Source organism: Narcine bancroftii, chromosome 4 (genome assembly GCF_036971445.1).
Source record: "Narcine bancroftii isolate sNarBan1 chromosome 4, sNarBan1.hap1, whole genome shotgun sequence".
NCBI lineage: Eukaryota > Metazoa > Chordata > Chondrichthyes > Torpediniformes > Narcinidae > Narcine > Narcine bancroftii.
The window spans coordinates 84,418,883-84,440,897 of NC_091472.1; the positions used below are offsets into that span (position 1 = coordinate 84,418,883).

Below are 22,015 nucleotides of genomic sequence, written 5' to 3' on the forward strand. Positions count from 1 at the left end.
GGACATGGACTGCCCAAATAACAAATTCAGTTTGTGAAGGTCGATTGTCAGTAGCCGGTAAGTTTATAGTGGTCATGTGGAAGTCCAACTCCCAACTAAATATTACACAATGGAATATAGAAATATGATTTCTATTGAAGAAAATCATGTACAATTTAAGGAGGAAATATGACACATTCATTAGAGTGTGGCAACTTTATCTGAAACACAGTGGTACACAGGTATAATTTTACCCCTTCAGAACAAAAAAAATTGAAACAATCCGTCCCAACAAGGAAACAATTGGGATCAAAGAAGTGGGATGTAGCGCAGGCAATGTGGTCTTGTTTTTTCATCCCTTACCCCTTTTTATTTAAATACCGTTTTTTTTCCCCAGTTTTTCTTGTTTTTCACAAAGGTTGTTAACCTCACCGGTGTTTGTGTTTTTTTGTATTTGTTTAATTTATATAACTTTATTCTCAGTTGTATTGGGGGGAGGGGAAGTGGTAAGGAGGGGTAAAACAGACTCTGTATGTTATACATAAGCGTTGAAAGACAGTGTATTGTTGTCAGAATCTATATGAATCTTTGAAAATCAAAAATAAAATATTCAAAAAAATTATCAGTTTCAGTCTTGTTAGACTGAATATAAACCATGTCTAAAGGATTAAGATACTAGGTATTAATCATTGTTGTTCTGATCCAGAATTTTTACATCATTGAACAGCTCCACTCAATCTGTCAATTTTACAATCTGTGCAGATGTGGCCATGCACCTCATATATTTTCACCAAGTATAGATCTGTGGAGTGCAGCAATTCCAACACTTCAATCCCTAATTGCAGGCACACTGCACAACCATTTATTTATACCATAAATAAGCCAAATGATCCAAAGACAGACTCATTAGAATTCCCAAAACTAAGTGCATGATTGCATTTATGAATGAAGGCATCAAATCAAATGAACTTGTTTTGAAAAGCCCCTTGTGACATGATAACTATTGCAGTATAATTAAACTGTGAACCCTGCTATCACAAAAGTGAGGTGATGAGAACAGGTAAGGAGAAACAAGATTAATGCATGGAGGTAAAAAGAACACATTGACAAGTTTAGAAAAGGGACAGAAAACTGCATGCATTTCATCAGATGCAAGGATCGACAATGAGATAGACAACAGACTCGCCAAGGCAAATAGCGCCTTTGGAAGACTACACAAAAGAGTCTGGAAAAACAACCAACTGAAAAACCTCACAAAGATAAGCATATACAGAGCCGTTGTCATACCCACACTCCTGTTCGGCTCCGAATCATGGGTCCTCTACCGGCACCACCTACGGCTCCTAGAACGCTTCCACCAGCGTTGTCTCCGCTCCATCCTCAACATCCATTGGAGCGCTTACACCCCTAACGTCGAAGTACTCGAGATGGCAGAGGTCGACAGCATCGAGTCCACGCTGCTGAAGATCCAGCTGCGCTGGATGGGTCACGTCTCCAGAATGGAGGACCATCGCCTTCCCAAGATCGTGTTATATGGCGAGCTCTCCACTGGCCACCGTGACAGAGGTGCACCAAAGAAAAGGTACAAGGACTGCCTAAAGAAATCTCTTGGTGCCTGCCACATTGACCACCGCCAGTGGGCTGATAACGCCTCAAACCGTGCATCTTGGCGCCTCACAGTTTGGCGGGCAGCAACCTCCTTTGAAGAAGACCGCAGAGCCCACCTCACTGACAAAAGGCAAAGGAGGAAAAACCCAACACCCAACCCCAACCAACCAATTTTCCCTTGCAACCGCTGCAATCGTGTCTGCCTGTCCCGCATCGGACTTGTCAGCCACAAACGAGCCTGCAGCTGACGTGGACTTTTTAACCCCTCCATAAATCTTCGTCCGCGAAGCCAAGCCAAAGATTGCCCTGCATTTACAGCGATGTAACATACCAATTGATCAATTACAAAATTTTACTTCACGAGTTCAGTGTACATCATTCCCGAATGATTCCACTTGCAATTTCTCAGTTAACTAAAGAGTCTAAATCCATACAGCAAGACCAAGATAGAACTCAAGCATGGGACTGATTTTAAGAGCAGGGAATGAATTTAAGTCTATGGTGCATATGTACAAAGTACTGGTGAGACCACATCTGGAGGACTGCATGCAGTTCTTGTCTCCTTACTTGAGGTAGGATGTACTGGTTTTAGAGGTAGTGCAGAGGAGGTTCACCAGGTTGATTCCTGCCCGGGATGAAGGGGTTGACCTATGAGGAGAGAATGAGATGGCTGGGACAGTACTTGCTGGAATTTAGAAGAATGAGAGGGGGATCTTATAGAAACATACAAAATTATGAAAGACATAGATAAAATTGAGGTAGGTAAGTTGTGTCCATTGGTTGGGGAGACCAGAATTAAGAGACGTAGCCTCAAGATTCAGGATAATAAATTTAGGACAAAGATGAGGAGGAACTGCTTTTCCCAGAGGGTGGTGAATCTGTGGAATTCGCTGTCCATTGAAGCAATTGAGGCGACTTCAGCAAATATATTTAAGACAAGGTTGGATAGATTTCTACATAGTAAGGGAATTAAGGAAAATGGGAAAAGGCAAGTAGATGGAGATGAGCCGATCATCAGATCAGCCAAGATCACTTTGAATGGCGGGGCAGGCTTGACAGGCCGGATGGCCTACTCCTAATCCTATTTCTTATGAGTTGATTAAGAAACAACTAGCAATATTCATGGCTGCAGGTACCTGACAATCATCCTGAAGGACAGAGAGCTCAAACCAACTGCCCTTGATGTTCAGCTTTGATTAAGCTACTCACTACCAACCTCAGAGATATCATTGACTAAAACTATAAGCCAGCTATCAAAAAAAATCTTTGGCTACAATAGCACAATAGAGTCTGGATGTAATGGCTTCCAGACTCCAAACACTTTCTATTATCTACAAGGCACAAGTCAGGACTGTGATTGAATATTCTATTCTTGAGTGAATGAGCACGACCTAAGTAACATTCAACGAAATCCAAAATCATCAGGAAAAGGCAGACCACTTGACTGGCAATCCATCCAACAATCTTGAGATTTACTCCTTCAACCAACAGAGTTCAGTGTACATTAATATACTCCACCTGCTATTCTTCTCAGTCATTCCAATAGTTCTCTACAAACCAATGACTTTTGCCACTGACTCAGGCAGAAGTTCCCATCAAGGTATTACATAATTATGTTTGGAATATGTCACCATTCCTTCATTATCACTGGGTCTAACTCCATTCACTCACACTTGGTCAGCATGAACATAGATCATAGAATGTTACAGTACAGTACATTCCCTTTGACCCATTATATTGGCCACCCTATGAAAACCTTTTCATAACAATTTTTTCCTACCTCACCCCCATAACTCTTCATTTATCTTACATCCATGTGCCTATCTAAAGCTTATGAATGTCCCCATTTTACCAACCTCCACTACCACCCCCAGGTACCCACAACTCTCAGAGTAAAAGACTGATATTTCCCCTAAACTTCTTTCCATTCACATTAAACTGATGTCTTCTGGTATTTACTATTGTCACCTCAGTAAAAAGATGCTGGCTGTCCACTCGACCTAAGCCCCTCCATTACGTCACATTTCAGCCCTCAACACTCCAAAGAGAAAAGCCCTAGCTCTGTCAACCTTGATTCAAATGTCATTCTCTAATCCAGGCAACATCTTGGTAAATCTCCTCTGCACCCTCTTTAAAGGATTAACTTCCTTCCTGTAATGATATGACCACAACCAAATGCAATTTTATAGAGGTGCAACATTATCTCGCAGCTCTTGAACTCAATCCCATAGCTAATAAAAACCAACACACCATACACCTTCTTAACCATCCTATCAACTTGCATGGTGACCTTGAGAGATCTATGGACTTGGACCTCAAGATATCTCCGTTCTTTCACATCGTTAAGAATCCTGCCATTAATCACATACTTGGACTTCAAGTTTAACCTTCGAAAGTGCATCACTTCTCACTTATCTGGATTGAAACTTGTCTGCTACATTTCTGCCCAACACTGCTTCATTGCTTCCTGCCTACATCAGTTGTAACCTACAACAACCTTCCAGAGTATCCACAACACCTTCAACCTTTGTATCATTGGGCAAACATTGACCCATCCTTCCACTTCTTCATCCAAGGCATAGATAAAAATCATAAAGGACCAGCAGTCCCAGAACTGATCCCTGGAGGACACTGTTGGTCACTGACCACCTGGCAGAATATTACCCCCTTACTAAAACCACATACACAACTCTTCACCTTCATCAATTTCTTTTGTCACCTCCTCAAAAACCTCCATTAGGCTCATGAGGCATGAGCTGCCTCTCACAAAGCCATGCTGATTATTCCTGAGAAGACAATGCTTCTTTAAATGCTTGTAAATCTTCTCCCTCAGAATCCTCTCCATGGTTTCCCCACCACTGATGTAACACTCACTGGTTTATAATTCCTAGGATTCTCCCTCCTATCTTTCTTAAACAAGGGGACTACATATGCCATTCTTCAATCCTCCGGTACTTTTCTAGCAGTCAAAGAAGAAGCAAAGATCACCGCCAATGCTCCAGCAATCTATTCCCCCACTTTTAGCAGTAACCTGATGTATATGCCATGCTGCCTGGGGGACTTATCTATCTGAGTACTTTTAAGAAAATCCAGCACTTCCCCTTTCTTAACCTCAGCATGCTCCAGCACATTAGCCTGTTCTACACTGACCTCACATTCACCAAATCCATATCCCTTATGAACATTGAAGAAAAGTATTCTTTAGGACAAACCCCTTCCTCCTCTACCTCCAGGCATGAACCCCTTAATCCCTACCCTTACTCCTGTCATTATTTTGTTCTCCCTGTACATGGGTTTTCCTTAATCCTACTTGTCAAGGTCTTCTCATGCCACTTCTAACTCTACTTCATCCTTTTTTAAGATCCTTCCTGGCTGCCATATAATTCTCATGAGCCGTTCCTGATATTGTTTCCAAAACTTTTTTGCATGCAACCTTCTTCCTCCTGATTAGCTGCCCACCTCTCTTGTCAACCAAAGCTCCTTTGCTCTCATCTTTTCCCTGACTAATTCGGAAAAACCTATCCAGGACCCCACTCATGTAATCCCTAACCATCTTTCACATTTCTGCTATGGGCTGTTGAGGCTATTTCTGTGCTGTGTGTGATTCAATGACCTTCTCAATGGCGTTCAGAAGATGTCGCTTGAGATCAATCCCCATATGCAAAAATCGAATAAGTAAAAGAAGTACAACTTTCGCTAAAGGGACTCCTTTTGTTTGGTAATTTTCTATGACTCCATGAAATTTATACATAAAAAAAAGTAACTTAAGAAGAAATTAGTTCACTGTTGAGCAAGACACAAATGTAATTTGAAACGTTCATCTAATGGAGAGTCAAAATCTTTTAAGAGAATAATAATGCTTAAGCATGCTTTTAAATGTCTGTTGTAGCAAGAGAGAATTATTTAAAATACTTATGACAAGAAAAAAAAATCATTTGGTAGTCACTGGCATTCAAAAGCATGTTAATATTGCACGTTCATCTCTATAGAAGACAATTAAATGACTTAGGTTAATTATTGGAAAACAACAATTTATCATGCTTCACAGATCAATTAAGAATCTATTTTAATTTTTTTTTTACAATATTTTAAATTTAAAGGTACAGCACGGTTAACAGGCCCTTCCGGCCCACGACCCCATAGTGCCCAAATACACCTACTAACCTCGTATGTTTTCTCAGATCATTACTGTGGAAGTCAATTGAGCTTTTCTGTATTTTACAGTGCCACTGAATGACAATATATTCCCACTTTAAAAGGTTAATATAATTTATAATGTTGAAATTGAGCAAATCAATTCAGACATTGGAAAATATTTTTTTTAATTTCAAGCTATTTTATTGAAAGCAGCCAAAGAGAAAAAAAATTACCCCTCAATCATTACAGCCAACTGAAGCCAATTAGAAAGAAAACAATTTCCTTTGAATTACAGCTCCTCCTAATACCTTTTATTGAGCATGTATTAGTAAACAAGAACTCCATTGAATGCTATCACTACAGATATAAACACCCAAAGATGGTGACAGGATTGTTTATATTCATGGAAAGAAAGCCAATTGCCATGTCATGCGTTTCATCCCTTCCCTGTGGTAATGGTGAACCTTTAGCCTTTGAGACTTTCATGAACAATTGGATTTTCCAAATTGCATTGTGCTGTACCAAAGTGACTAATCATTCCCTGGTAATTAGACTTTTGCTCTGTCTTCCACATTTGAATCTGACTCCAGGATCACTGACCTTTGCATGAAGGTGCCCATTTCCACACTCATTTCTATAGACAATTTTAAATTGTTCAGAGTCCTGTCAGACTTTAAGCATTGCAACTTTAATCAGCAAAATTCTCTCAGCTTTCACCTAAATTCTTTGCAGAAAACCCAATGAACAAATGAAACTGCATGCATGTCTGAATCATTCCTTTCTTTGCAATAGCCCTGATGCACCAATAATCCAGTTCACCTAATAAAAAAAGACAACCAATCATTCACCATTTAAAAAAACATGGAACAGCAACACCAAGAGAGCTTCTAATTAAAACAATGTATTCTCAGACAATTTATAATTTTTCTACTGTTCAAACAAAAATCTTTACCTCCCAAGTGCATAGTCAGACTAATTTTTTAATGTCTATAATGTGAACCAGTCTTAGTGTCAATCAGTCATGGTTGTTTTTCCTTCATCTAGATTTCCTTGTCCATCGACTTCAATGATAAAGAAGATGGGTTGTGGTGCAAAATTGGCTGCCAATTTGTTAAGATTCCATTAGAAAACATGCTTGGTTCAACATTGACCCCAACTTCTGCTGCTATTCCTCCAAGTTCAACCTATTCTTTATGTTGCTTTACAGGAAAAGGATGTGATCTACAGGGAAATGTATGACGCCTCTACTTGGCAATCTTATGACTAAACTTCCAATCAAACCCTTGAAATTCAAGATCACAGAAGGTCATTAGGCCAACATAAATTACATCTTTCATCATGTATTTTTATGCTATTGTGATGTCACAAAAGATGGACGAGAATAGGACTACGTTGTCAACCAAAACACTCATGGATATTTGTGCACGATCCCAATACCTGACAAGTTAAAGGAAACACACAGTTGAGTTTCATGACCAAACAAAAGGATGGATTGCAGCTTATCCCCTTCAACCACTCCATTGAGGGCCTATTTGGTCTGATTGTGAAGCAGGGATGGCAACTGGGGCCTGCACAATCTGTCTCTGAATCAAGGAACAACAAGGTGCATCTGTCAAAGAAAGAAGTTGACATTAACTTATTCCAAAATGGAAATTTTATTCCAAAACGGAAGGCGGAACATGATGCCATGTGATCATTGGGAATAGTGGTTAACAATGAAGATAAACAATTAATCAAGAATGATCAAAGACAGAAGATACTGCATTAGCAACTATTCTGCTCTGAAATAACAAATATGGTTAGAGTTCATCACCACAACATTCCTTTTCTTGGTATGTCCTACTTCAAAACTGCAGCACCTGAAGCTCTCAAGAACTAAGTGTGAAAAATAAAAGATCCTATTACTAATTAAGTTATCAAAGACCTCTGATCCTGTTATTACAATGCCAGGAATTCTTATTAAGACAGATAGGTGAGTTGAAGACAGCTTCATCTCTCCTCATCTATAGATTTCACCTTGAGGTCAGCCTTGCCGCACTTGATAAGTTGTCAGTGCAAGAATCAATCAATTACATATGCTCATGTGTACACACACACACACACACACACACACACACACACACACACACACACACACACACCCACCCACCCACCCACACACCCCTTTAATAAATACAAATAATTTATACTTTGAAAAGGTGATTTGGTTTGACTGACTGTCAATCTCTTCTCAGAACAGCTCAGCAGCATTTGGATCAGGGCAAAGTGATTTATTCACACATTCTTCACAGCTGGCAGAAGGGAGAAATATGATCCAGCCTACCCACAACACCCTGCAACCAGTGTGAACAAAAATATGTCTGTTCTGAACAATTTGCTTTCTGTGGAAAGCTGTCAACTACCTGCTTTCTTAACCTTCTGTTATCTGCTGTACTGACAGGTATGTCCAACTCTCCTACCCAAGTGAAATGTATAAATGCTATCCAAATTCTTGGCAGTTTGCCTGAGGGCAGCAATTGACATTTTTTTCTCAGCATTGCCTCAGAAAACATGGTTACATTTCATTTTACGCATGATTTTTCACCATCTCCTACTGGGTATCGGAAATACCAGCTAAAAATTGATTTAATAAAAGAAAATAAAAAAATCTTCAGTCTATATTTTTTAAAATCAGCATTTAATTTCTTTGGCTCTAAGGCATTATAAGGAAGGAAACTGTATCATAAACTCTGGAGTTCCCAATTACTAGTTTTGGACATACTTCAACTGTTTTGCAAGGTAGAAAATGTAGCAACCAAATTATACACAGCAAGCTTTAACAAATAATTGTTTTTTTTTTAAGATTTGCCAGGGCATCAGGGAAATCTCCCTGCTTCCAAATTGTGTATTAAATGCTCTCACAAACAGTATGAGATAAATAATCAGCTAATTTCTTTAGTCATTTAGGCTACTAGATAAACAGAAAAAAAAGAATAGAGAGACCTTTTTTTTAGAAAATAATAGATCAGAGGGTAGCTTGCTTAAGTTCTTGTTATGAAGATGTCACCTTCAAAAATACACTGCCTGGATTTAACGCTCAAGTCTCTGGAGTGATACTCAAACCTCCTGGCCGAGGTTATAGTGCTACCACTGAGCCAAAGATAATATCCATGCTTTGGTTCAACTAAAAAATTCACATTAAATATATTGGCATTACAAGTTTCTTATATATTGCCACTTTAAATTCAAAGCTTGAACAGTTTGAAAATATTATTTAGTGTCCAAGTGTTGAGTGTAAAATTTGAATAACAACTCATGACTGAGTACAGAATAAATAATCATGTGTGGCAAAGTTATTTAATATAACAGATTTTAACTATTTTAACTGGGTATAGTTGTCTCCTGGATATAATTGGCAGTTTGAGTTGTACCTTGGTAAGTGTTAAGTTGAATTTGGTCCTTTGCACTTTGGCATTATATATACAGTATATATTTTTTTAAATTAATTGTCATAAAAAAGCTTGAATTGACTGATATCCTGAACGAGAGAAAGAGAGAGATTGTATTCCAATACCCAGACTAGCCAACGCAAGGTTTCAGTTGAAATAAAATAGCAAAAATTCAATTATCTGCTATTGGACCCATCAGAAATTTCGATGATTCGGCATTTGGAATATTAAGAAATGGTTGTCACATTCCCCTGAAAACTCAGCAGGATACTTTGTTTCCACAATTCCCTTCTGCCCATTGGGGCTCAGGTTTCTTAAACTCATGAAGCTCTGGTCCCCACATATAATTCAAACACTCTCTGGTCCAGAAACATCAAAGTCGAAACATACTGGATTATTGGATTTTTACTGTACATGTAGAATTGATCAACCACACCAATGTGATGAAATTGTGTAATGATCAATGAATAGGGGAATCAGTTTGTGTTTATAAGAAATTCTCATTTAGAAACACAACAGAGATTATTTCATAATGAACATACATGTTCTGTGAAAGGATTCAAAGACATTCAGACAAAACGATCATTTGAAATTATAGCATGACTTGGCATCGACAGATGGGAAATCAACAGGTCTCTAACTGAAACCTCAGCTTGCTAAGTATTTTTTGGATGCACCAGAACTTAAATGTAGACTCTGGTGGAAATATTGGCTGGCTCTCAGAAACTTGATTTAAATGTCCTCATCTTCTCAGGGAAGGATAGTTCAGCAGAAATATGCAAACAATTTCATTCATTTGTTTTTTCCAAAAGTTGCCAACATTTTTCTTAGAATTCCAAAAAGTTTATTTTCAATCATCGTAAATGTACAAGACAACAGTCCTAGAACATCTTCCTGATGTGACTTGAGTGGTATGGTGGTTACAAGGCATTGAACCAGAAGGTCTTTCAGAGGATCATTAAAACAGCCAAAAAGATCTCTGGGTCTCCTTTTCTTCTATTAACAACATTGACCAGGAGCGTTTCTTAAATAAGGCTCAAAGAATTATACAGATCTTTTCCATTCAGCACACAGTATCTTTGGAGTGAAACATACCTTTGAAGTCTGCAGATGCTGTGGAGTAAAAACACGGAAATGCTGGAGGAGCTCAGCCGATCTGGCAGCGTCCATAGGAGGTAAAGATATATTACTGACTTTTTGGGCTTGAGCCCTTCCTCATGATATCTGCAAAGCCAGGCAGGCATCTGAATTAAAGACTGTGGAGAGAAAAGGGAAAGAATGGGAGGTGGGAGGGAAGAGTCCAGATTAACAGACAAAAGGTGTTAATTGGGTATAGTAGGAATTTATTTTGGCTCTGTAAAAGGAAATGGAAGGAAAAGGGAAGAGAGGGAAAGAGTCAGAACTAGAAGAAAGGGTTTTTACCCAGTATCTTTGGCCCATTATCATGAAGAAAGAGGTAGAGGAGCATCAAAATCAGGACTGCCAGGCTGGGAAGTCACTCCTTCCCACAGGGTTGAGACTGATAAATAGTATCTTGTAAATCATCCCAAAATATTTATATATATTTATTTAAATTACATCTTTATGTATATATGTGATTATTATATGTTGTGTATTGTGTACGAATGTATGTGGTGAAATGTTGTTTCGACTGGTTGTACATGCACAGCCTGATGAAAATAAACCTGAACTTGATATTCTGCCCACATTAATGGCACAGAGGTCCAAAGAGTAGATAACTTCAAGTCCTTAGGAATCAATATCTTCAATGACCTGATGAAATGATGAAGAAAACACATCAATGTCTCTATCTTCTTGGAAATGCCCCCTTGTCCCTCAACAACTTCTACAGGAGCACCATCAAAAGCATTATTGTTGGATTCATCACAGTGTGGTATGGGAGCTGCTCAGAATATGGTAGACGCAGCTCAGAACAAAACAAAGCCTTCTCTCCCCTCCATGGACTCCATCTACATTCCCTGCTGCTTTGGAAAGGTACCCAACATACCCTGGACACACTCTTTTCTCTCTCCTCCCATAAGGAAGAAGGCTTAAGACTGTGAATGCATGCAGCAAAAGGCCTAAAGATACTTTCTTTCCTGCAGTCATCAGGCTCCTGAAGGAGTTTTATAACAGGAAGGCCCTGTTACCATGCTGTATGTCTAAAGGAAAATTAAAATAAAATGTAAACATTTTGTGGGAAGCAAACAAATGAATAAGTGATGTAGGGAGAAAGCATAGATCAGGGTACTGCAGACATAGAGAATGCAGATGCTCCAATCTGGAGCAAAATTGACTCATTAGCATGGTGGTTGAGTCACAGACCAGAAAAAGGCCCATCAAACTCTCAGACTCTGCACTGACCATCAAGAACCTTTTTATACTAATCCTTCACAAATTTCAATTTAATTCTCAGGACATTTGCATCTTCTCACTCTTGATTCTACCACTCACATACACGAAGGACAATTTACACCATCAGGTAATGAATGTCGTGTCGTAGGAGCCTAGGTAATTTCTGTTGTTTGGATGAGGGGACTAACTGTGATGTATCTGAGTCATTGATGATACAAAACTCTGAAAGATGCAGAGATACTAAATGAATGGACAAGGTCATGGCAGATGGAATATAATATGGACAAATGTAAAGTCATCTGCTTTGGTGGAAAAGTGGAGCATGTTTTCTTAATTAATGAGATGCTGAAAGGGTTTGCTGTTCAGGAGGACCTTTAAGCACACGTAACTAAATGTTAATATGCAGGTACAGCAAATAATTTGAAAGCCAAACATTTGAATGGCCTTTACTGAAAAAGGATTTGAATGCAAGAGTAAATATTTCTTATTGATTTATATATGACCCTGCTGGGACCACGTCCACTGTGTAAATCTGGTCTCACTACCTAAACATTCAAAACTGGCATTCATATCCAACAGGTAAACACAGTACAATTGAAGGACTAAAGGCAAATCCACTTTGAATCAAGCTATGCCATTGGAGCATGAAAGCAAATGTCAAGCAGAACAGTTAAAATCCACCAAAATCTCACTAACATTTGAGTCAAGTGCAAACATAGCAGAGGGAAAAGAGGGTGTCCCCCTCTCACAAATAACCTTGTACACAAAAGCAGCACATTTTATTTGTGGTTGAGGAGAGGAAAGGAGTCAAGATGGATTGAAGATGAATAGCATAGGGGAATATAATACAGGTGCCTAACCTTTTATCTGAGATTCTGAACACTGGCAACCTCCAAAAGTTGGCATTTTTTTCAGTAATAAAAATACCCGACTGTCTTGCTCCTAGCCCCTATCCATCCATCCATCCATCCCCCCGGCTGTCTATGCCCCCCCCACACCCAGTTCCCCCATCCCTGCCACCGCCCCGACCATCTGTCCCCCCAGCCCCTGGCTGTCCGTCAGCCACACCCCACCACCAGCCATCAGTCGGTCAATCCCTCCCCTGCCCTCAGCCATCTGTCAGTTGTCCCGTCCCTGCCCATATGCCCCACCCTTGGTCCCGATCGGTCACCCGACCCCATTCCCTGCCTCTGCCCTCGGTCGTCCAGCCATCAGTCACCCAACCCCTGCCCCCCCCAGCAATCCTTCCATCTAGCAGTTGGTTGGCTGCCCCCATCTAACTCCCATCAACCCCCCTCCCCCCATCTAACTCACAACAAGGCAGCAGGGGTACAGTGCTGCCGAGTCCGGAATTTACTCACGGAGGCAGCTGGTGATGGTTCAATGCGGGAGCAATGCCCATCTTCATGACCCATAATCCTCCATGCAGCAGAAACTACTCTGCCAGTGTCAGAGCGGTTCCAGCTGCATGAGGGATTATGCGCAAGGAAGACAGCCATTGCTCCCGCATTAAGCCAGCCACCAGCTGTCGCCTGCTTCTCTCCAACTAGGTGCTCAGGATGTAGTCACTTTCCACTGAAGGTAAGAGAGGGCAGGGATAGGGATAAATGGGACAGAAATGGTGGAGACAGGAACAGGGGTCCGAGCCAGTTTTATTTTGAAGTTTTACTTTTAAATAAAAAAAATATTCCAGTGATATTATGGTCTTTATTTATCTAAATTCATTTAACACCCCTCGCCCTCTGTTTTGTGCGATTTGCGCGATTTTGAAACATTGCATTTGTTTAAAGGGTCTGCCATTTTAAAACGATTCTGAAATCTGGAAAACTCTGAACAGCAGCAGGTGTCCAGTCCTGATGATCCCAGATAAAAGGTAAGGCACTTAAGCTTAAATTGGTAAATGGCAGAAATTGAAATTCTCAAAGCCTCTCTTCAGAAAAATAAAGGCATGCATTAGCAGCATTCCTTTCAAGTCCACATTGTAGCTTGCACTGATTCTGAGCAATCATTTTTATGTACCACAAAAAGTTCTACAAAGAAATCTATGTTACCTACTGAGGTTTACTGCAGGTGACTTTGGTGACACCTCTCAGCAAAGTTCAAATTTATTGTTAGAGTGACATCACATTCTTTATCCTGTGGGCCAGGCAGAATTTCTACTGATAAGTCATGCAAAAGACTGAACTCAAGAAAAGATACATTAAAAAAAAGAAATGTAAACAAAGAAAGAAATGCAAAAACAGTAACTGTGTAATAGAGAAAAAATAAATATTCAGTAATAAATAATGTACAAAGTAAGAATCCTTAAATAAGTCTATGAGTGAGTTTATTGTTAAGTGTGATGGTGGGGAGACCAACTGTTCCTAAACTTTGTGCTACGAGTCTTGAGAGCAGCAGCGGAACCGAGCATGTCCTGGGTGGTGTGGATCCTTGATGATTATTGCTGCTCTCCAACGGCAGCATTCCACGTTGATGTTCTTGATGGTGAGGAGAGTTTTGCCTGTGATGTGCTCGGTTGTGCCTACTACCTTTTGTAGGGCTTTCCACTCAGAAGCATTGGTGCCCCAGACCAGGCCGTAATACAGCTGGTCAGCACACTTTCCACTTCACATCTGAAGAAATTTTCCAGGGTTTCCAATGTTGTACAAAACCTCCGCAAATTCCTGAGGAATTAGAGGCGCTGACACGCTTTCTGCACGATGACATTAGTGTGTTGTGTCCAGGAAAGGTCCTCCAAGATAGTGACCACCAGGAATTTAAATGAGCACCCGTTTCTTGTAACTTGCTGTACACCACTCCACCATGAGAATTTCTTTATTGAAAAACAAGTTGCGTGGCTCAATGACAGCAATAATTAGTCTCCAGTTTCAACACAAGGGTTCAATTGCTTCATACATTTAGTTTTAAAGAAATCAATGAAATTTCACCTCTGTCGCTGTTGATAAATGAAAAACACAAATGTAATTCTGTATGCCTGAATGAAGACTAAATGGAAATGAAGCAACCTTCATAAAAAAAATTGCAATCAACATACTGATGAAGTTGGGGAAGCAATTTAAAAAGCAGTTAAACATTATGAGAGAAAAAAAATGTCAAGTATTCAATTTTTTGGATTGCATCTTCCTCTGAATTCTGAAATTATGGTAACTATCTACTGCTCTCTCCAAAAATATTGTCTAGTCAATTGAGGACATTCAGGTTTTATTTTTAAAGACCTTTCCACAATTGGTAAAATTAAAACTTTAAGAGCTCCCCAGGTGAGTAAATGAAATGCTGAATCTTTTTTTATTATTAAATATTTTTATTGAGTTTAACAAGATAAATTTTTAATAATGATTGTGCTCAAACAACCAAGTTTCAAAATACTAACCTGTTCTAATTCACAAATGATAGTAAATACCACATTCCAGATGCAGGGATATCACAGGGGGCGTTTCATTCCTTTGAGAAATCCTATATTTGCAAACTGCAAAGAACTTCAGGATATCCACTTCAAGGGGATAACATGAAATGGCTGAGCTGGCACAATTGCATTCCACAGAAAGATGTCCAGATTATTTACTCCTTCCATCCATATTAAGTAGAATAGTGGATCAAAACGCTATGAAGACACTATGGACGATAATCAAAAATAATTTATTATTTGCCTTTTAGCATCACATTAGACACCTCATTTGTCTAATTTGCCCACCAGCTGCAGTTGTATTCAAGTAAACAAATCTAAATTTTCATTCAAAGTACTCTGGCTTTAGAGAGCCAATCGATTCGCTAGGAGAGAGAATTCCAAACAGGTCAAGGAGAGCAGATTGAAAAGGAGTATTTGCAGGGCTCAGCACTTTAGTGGGGCTCACCAATTAAATCACAATTCATCAGAAGGAGCAAATAAATCAGGCACAAGCAAAGCAGAGTGGTCCAGTGCAGGAGTGGGAATTTGTGGCTTTGGTTTGAGAGGCTTCAGTGAGCAAAGGCATAGGTGGAGGTGAAAGAGTTGAGGAAAGATAAGGATATGTTTTCCTAATACTTTCCTCTTTAATAGAGAGTGGGAATGGCAGCCAGGGCAGGGACATGCCCCTCTTGCAGAATGTGGGTAGTCAGGGAAGTCAATGGTATCTCTGTTGACTTCATCTGCGAGAAGTACATCCGACTACAGCTCCTTACAGACTGAGTTAGGGGATGAGAGCTGGAGTTGGGTGAACGCCGAATCACCACTGTTAGGTTAAAAATGAAAAATTAAACAAATGGCTTGGGACAAATATCCTCAACTTCTGAGGGGGAACTTCACAATATTTTTCCAAATATCTTAGATTTGTTTTCTTAATTTCTTATTGCTTCTAGTGACTGTGAATTACATGCAAGCAACATGCTACGTTAGCAAAGAGATTTCTCAGTAATGGAGGAATCATAATAAGAATGAACAAAGGAAAGAGACAGAAAAGGAAGTAATTTTCAAGAAAAGGCAGGCTTTTGAAAGGGAAGAATTCTCAAAATTCTGGAGAGCAAGATTCAAGATTTGTTCATTGTCATGCAATAAATTTAAAAATTTTGAACTTTTACCGGCCATAAAGGCACACAAAGAGGCGCTATGAGCCAAGCCCACTGCCCTCGCCAATGAGACAAAGAGAAGCAAACAAGACTCCATTCAGAGATACTGTGTGTCCATGGATTCTCCTCCTGCACTCCTGCAATATCTGTTGCCACACAGCCTCGTGACCACTCCATCTGCGAACCCGAGCTCCCAGTTCCGAACCTCCAATACAATTATGAACCTGTCAGTGCCACTGAGGCACTTTGGGATCTCTTCTTACCATCAGCATCCTCATGAATCCTGGTCCCAATACCCAGTTCCCAAGTGATGGTCTCCAACAGCTCACAGCCTTCAGGTGCCGAGTCCCTCATTGCTGATGTAATCCTGTGGTGTCGTCTCCCAGGCTTCTTTGTGGTGGGGCGGGGGGTGGGAAGGAGAGGGAGGTGTTCTCCCATTGATCCCCCCCAAGCCCACAAACTCTGTGGCCTGCTGCCAAGCATGGGCACTGCCACCTTTGGCATGGATCTCTGTGGGTTCGCAGATGTTAAAAAAAGAAACACCACCAGCCCTCAACAGGCTGCTTAAAAGCGGTGTGGTATCTCGGTATTACAATCAGCCAGTAACGCTGTGTCCCCACTCCCTCTCTTATGGTGTGGATCAGTGGTAGTGTTGCTATAACAGCAGCTGCAGCAATGCCGCCATTTGTTTGGAAGGTTTTGAGGAACATAACAGCAATTTTTGTGACTTGAGGGCCTACAATTCTATAGTTACATCTTCATTGGATTAATCACACACACAAAAAACTGTGCAAATCCATTTAGGTTCAGGATCATAAGTCAATAAAAATATGAAAAAATAACATGAAACTTCAAATCCTTGTATCTGTATATGTGTAAATGTTGGACTTTAGTCGATTGCTCCCTCCTTTACTTAAACGGGCCCACAGATTTATCCCCTATAAATGAAACCTTCCCTCCACTGCATTTTTTATGGTATCTCTTAGGCACACATAAATGCAAGTGATCCAATTCCCCCTACCCCTAAGGTCACATTACAAAACAAACAAGCAAATCGATACTCCAAGCACAGTTCTACTTGTCATATCTGCATCACTGGGCTTTGAAATGTTTTTACTATATTTTACGATGACAATTCTTTCAACCTGACATTTGCCTTCTGATTCTTTTTCAGGATTTAAGTTTCACTTGCTGGTGGTATTAATGCAGTTAGCTGAACATGTGTATGTTTACACTGGTTGGCTGAATTAAAACGGGAAGATTTTACAGTTGCAATGTCACAATCCACCACAATGCCTGAGATATTAATGTGATTCTGACATTTCTGCCTATCCATGATGACTAATGGCTTCCACCACCCACTCATCTCATCTTTCAGAATGCCTGTGGTTTGCCCTTGACTCTCAAAACTTCAAGCTCATAGAGAATACATCTGCAACTTAGATTATCAGTATCCTTTTGTTTTCAGGGAGCAAGATCCAGCTTCAGGCCACAGGTAAAAAGATCCTTTGGTTTATGTGATGGACCCAGAGACCTATTTTGTAAGGCATCAACTCAGGACACATCTAATTTTATTCATTTTTCCATTCTCTGGATTGACTTTCCTTGAAAATATAAATAACATATTCTTAGATATCGAACTAGACTAAATAGACTACAGTTTAATTTGAAACAAAAGTTATGAATTTTTATAGCTTTGCTAACAGGGGTCAATTTGTTATTCCGTTTCTGAGGAGAATTAGATGGAGAATGGGATGGCAGAATGCTAATGCAGGTAGTTTACTAATTTTCAATATCACAATCGGTTTTCGTAGCAGTTATTGCAATGCCTTTACAGTGCCAGTGATCGGGACAGGGTTTCAAATCCAACGCTATCTGTAAGGAGTTTATACATTCTCTCCATGTCCGCGTGGGTTTTCCCTAGAGCTCCAGTTTCAAAGCATACTGGGGGTATTGGTTAATTGGGTGCAAATTGGGCGGCATGGTCTCGTGGGCCAAAATGGCCTGTTACCGTGTGTCTAAATTTAAAAAAAATTAAATTTAAACTAAACAGTGCAATACACAAATGTTCTGGAAAAACTCAGCAGGTAACCAGCATTTCAGGCCTGAGATCTTCATCAGGAATAACAAAAAACAGGTAGACACCAGAATAAAAAGGTGGGCGAAGTGGGACGGAGGAGAGGAGGGAGAAAGGATAAGGAGAGAAGTACAGGCTAACAGGTAAGAGATAATAGATGGATACAGATGGGAACGTAGAAGAGAAAGGCATTGAGGAGTAGTAGGGGGAGATGGGCTAAGAAAGGTAGCTCTCTGATAGAAGTAAGGGAAGTACAATTTTCATTCCTTATCCATCTCTTCCATCTCATAGAGGTATTTAAAATTATAAGGGGAATAAATAGAGTAGATGTGAATAAGCTCTTGCCCTTGAGTGTAGATCAGAGGGTGTCATGTTAACTGGTATAATAATCAGACCCCTCACTGTGAACAGCTACACTTACCATAGTTATATTTTTCTTAAAGACAGTTTTATAGAATCGTGAAGCACCATATTCTTAAATTATATATTATATTAACACAGATCTATCATCCATATTTTATAATTACTTTTTATCATTAAAAAATTAATGGCATACATAAATTCAACAAATTGATATTATTTTGGAGATCAGTGACACCAAAATGATACCCATCATTTAGGATAATTACTTCATGAACAGTTGAATAATTGACCAAAACTCTAAAGCTGATACAATTATAAATAAGCATGTAAGATGACTAGCAATTTCCTGCATTAAAGAAACAATAAATTTTTGTCAGAATATCTTTTATGGCGGGGGGGGGGGGGGGGGTGGCTATCATTTTCTTTTCTAATAGACTTTTGACTAACTATGCCCTGACAGCAACTAAAGTTTAATCAATAAGCTAGCTATTTATAACTATCTCAGCCAAAACACAAAATATTAAACTTCTAGTATTTATATTAGATTGTACAGAATATCGACAATGAAATTGAGCAGATTTTTCAACTCGAGTAATAATGCAAATAATGATACAAAAATAAACAAGTACAATGGTATACATAATTGAATTAAAATGGACAATAAATCCAAACGACATATGAAAAATATTCACAGTTATCCCAGTGCAAAAGAAAGTGGCTTTTCAATAGTGCACAAAGTCCTTGCGTGGAGTTGGAGTAGTCCATGTTAATGTAACAAGGGAAGATTCAAGAGTCTGGTAGCCAGTGGAAAAAAACTTCATTCCTATCACCCTGATCACAATCTCTTCTTGCTGCTACTTTCAGGCAGAATATACAGAAACCTAAAACGCCAACAGGCTTTTTTTTCCCCAAACAGCTATTAGCTCTTGAAACTCTCGAAAGTACCCTAACCATAACTATTCCGGTATCCTTCAAAAGATCTAGGGAAACATTTCTTCCGTCAACTGTAACTGTGAATATTTATTTATCTATCCTTTTACATTTATTATCTCTTTCTCTGTCTCATGGCACATTGTGGTTAATTTATACTATACTTATGCATCTACATAGCTGCAGCGAATAAAAATTTTACATAATCTGTATATTGTACTTATGCATATGACAATAACCTTTCATATCACATTGTACATTGGATAGGAAAGGATTGGAGAGGTAGGGGCCAAACATTGGGTCGAGCTCATGTGGGAATTTGGTCAGCATGGATGAGTTGGGCTTAGGGCCTATTACCTTACTCCAAGACAATAAAGCTAATGGTGATGAATTATTTAACCCAATGCTCATTTAGGGCCAAAGGCAGCAACACAATGGTAAAGACATTTTGATTGCATTTCTATAAAGTGCCATGGAGAGGGCTGATCGTTATGGCTGAAAATGAAGACAGCAGCTTCAGTCTTAATAATGAAAGCAATTTCAGTTTGTCCAGTGTTGAGAGTCAGACAAACAATGTGGAGAGGTGAAGAAATTTGGTATTGTAGTCAACCTGAAAATCAACATTCAAGTGGTGTGTTTCCAAATGCTAATGCCGAGAAACAGAAAGTGATTGAGCAAGGCTGGATTAACGTAGTCGTGAAAGTAGCATATGCTACGGGCCCTGAATTTTCAAGGGACCCACATTTATGTACTATGAATTATGAGAAACATTTTTGTTTTCATCTTTGTGCAGCGGCTATGAGATACCACACTGATAGTCTGTGTTAATAACCCAGATTAAAGGTGATAATTGGCTAAAATTGCTAACCTTAAAGGTGGGGGGGGGGGGGGGGGAATCATCACTGTCCTCTCCTCACCTGACTGACTTGCTCCTAGCTCTGGCTGTCTGTATTGAGCCAGCCACTGCTGCCGCCATACGTTTTAACAAAATGTGTAAGTAAGTTTTAACAGGCGAGGGAAGGGTAAAGTGGCGGCACAATTTCAGTGAAAGTGTAAGTGCAAAATATGTAAGTGAGTTTTAATGGGGGGGGCGCGTAATTTTAGTGCTTGCCATAGGTGCCATGTTCCCTAAATATGCCACTGGAAATCACTGAATATAATCACTGAGAAAGCTAGCAAAATTTTGTTAAGAATAATTAAGACTATTTCAAACTTAGCAAAACAGACATACAGGGTCACCATCAGAAATTCTCTCGGGGGAGGGGGGGTGGTCTGTCACACTTCCCCCTCATTACGCATGTGCCAGCTGGCAAAATTTAGGGGCCCTTTAAAATAAATGCTATAGGCCCCGCAATGCCTTAATGTGGCACTGTGACTGAGAATAGATCCTTGGGGATCACAGGATATAACAGTTTGGGAGCAGTAAGGGAACTCATCGCAGGTGATTTACCATCTACAACTGGACGGATGAAAATGGAACTAAATGACTGTGGACCTAGAAAGGCACTGAAGGTAGACAATGTTGTCAACTGTGACAAAGGCTCCAAAACACAATGAGGAATGTAGAACACATTTTGATATTGCAACCACAGTAAAAGCCTACCATGGGAAATTCAATGAACGAGCACAGAGAAAGATGGGAGCAGATACATGAGGTTTCAACACATTCAACAACTTTAGACAACAAAAAAAAGGTTCAAGATAGAGAAGTATTCTGCAAGTTTTTTGTAGGAGTGGATGAGACATTATGCAGATATATTCAAAAGAGGTTCCACATGTATATGAAGGAGTTAGGGATACAAGGTTGTACTAATGGAGCTGGGAGAAGGTTCATAGGAACCTCAGTAGGTTGAATTAAATTAACTATCTCTCTGCTGCCTATTCTCAAAAAACAATGTTCCTTGAGACTACTTTGAATTTAATATGATCATGGCTGATCTTTCACTTAAATTGCGCTCTTTTTCTTTTCCATATCCCTTGATGCCTGCAAATCTGCCAGATTGTGTAAGTTCATCTTCAAAGAATCTGTGATGGTGAATTTTTAAAAAAATGTTTGAGAGAAGAACTTTTTCCTCATTTCATATTGGTGACCTTCCTCTTAAATTATGCCCATGGGTATTTGGGTAGGAGCGATCAAAATATGATCGAATTCTCACTCGACATGGAAAGTGAAGAAATTAAAATTGAGACTAAGGTCCTGAATTTAAATAAAGGGAATTATGATGGTATGAGACGGGAGTTGAGTAAGATTGATTGGGTGGTGTTTATGGGGGGGGGGGGGTTGACTGTGGATAGACAATGGAAAGCATTCAAAGACCTAATGGAAGAATTGCAGAAATCGTTTATACCGGTTTGGCATAAAAATAAACCAAAAAAGGTGACTCAACCGTGGATAACAAAGGAAATTAGAGACAGCATTAGGTCCAAAGAGAGAGCATATCAATTGGCCAAAAAAGGTACTAAATCCGAAGACTGGGAACAGTTCAAGATGCAGCAAAGAGGACAAAGGGATTAATCAAGAGGGCAAAAATAAATTACGAAAGTAAGCTTGCGGAAAACATAAAAACCAACTGCAAAAGCTTTTATAGATATGTCA

At 39.5% G+C, this 22,015-nt stretch overlaps 1 protein-coding gene and 1 long non-coding RNA gene across 6 annotated transcripts in view; one reads left to right on the plus strand and one right to left on the minus strand.

Moving 5' to 3' along the window:
• macrod2 (mono-ADP ribosylhydrolase 2) overlaps positions 1–22,015 on the minus strand; it is a 1,543,249-nt gene that overhangs the window by 1,147,009 nt on the left and 374,225 nt on the right. The window lies entirely within an intron of this gene.
• LOC138759886 (uncharacterized) lies at positions 7,103–16,923 on the plus strand. Of its 2 annotated transcripts, none has more exons than XR_011355197.1 (5): positions 7,103–7,696; positions 7,959–8,164; positions 10,220–10,327; positions 13,298–13,380; positions 15,843–16,923. It is a non-coding gene; the product is annotated as an uncharacterized lncRNA (long non-coding RNA). The 2 variants fall into 2 exon arrangements; XR_011355198.1 differs by having other exon boundaries at positions 7,964–8,164.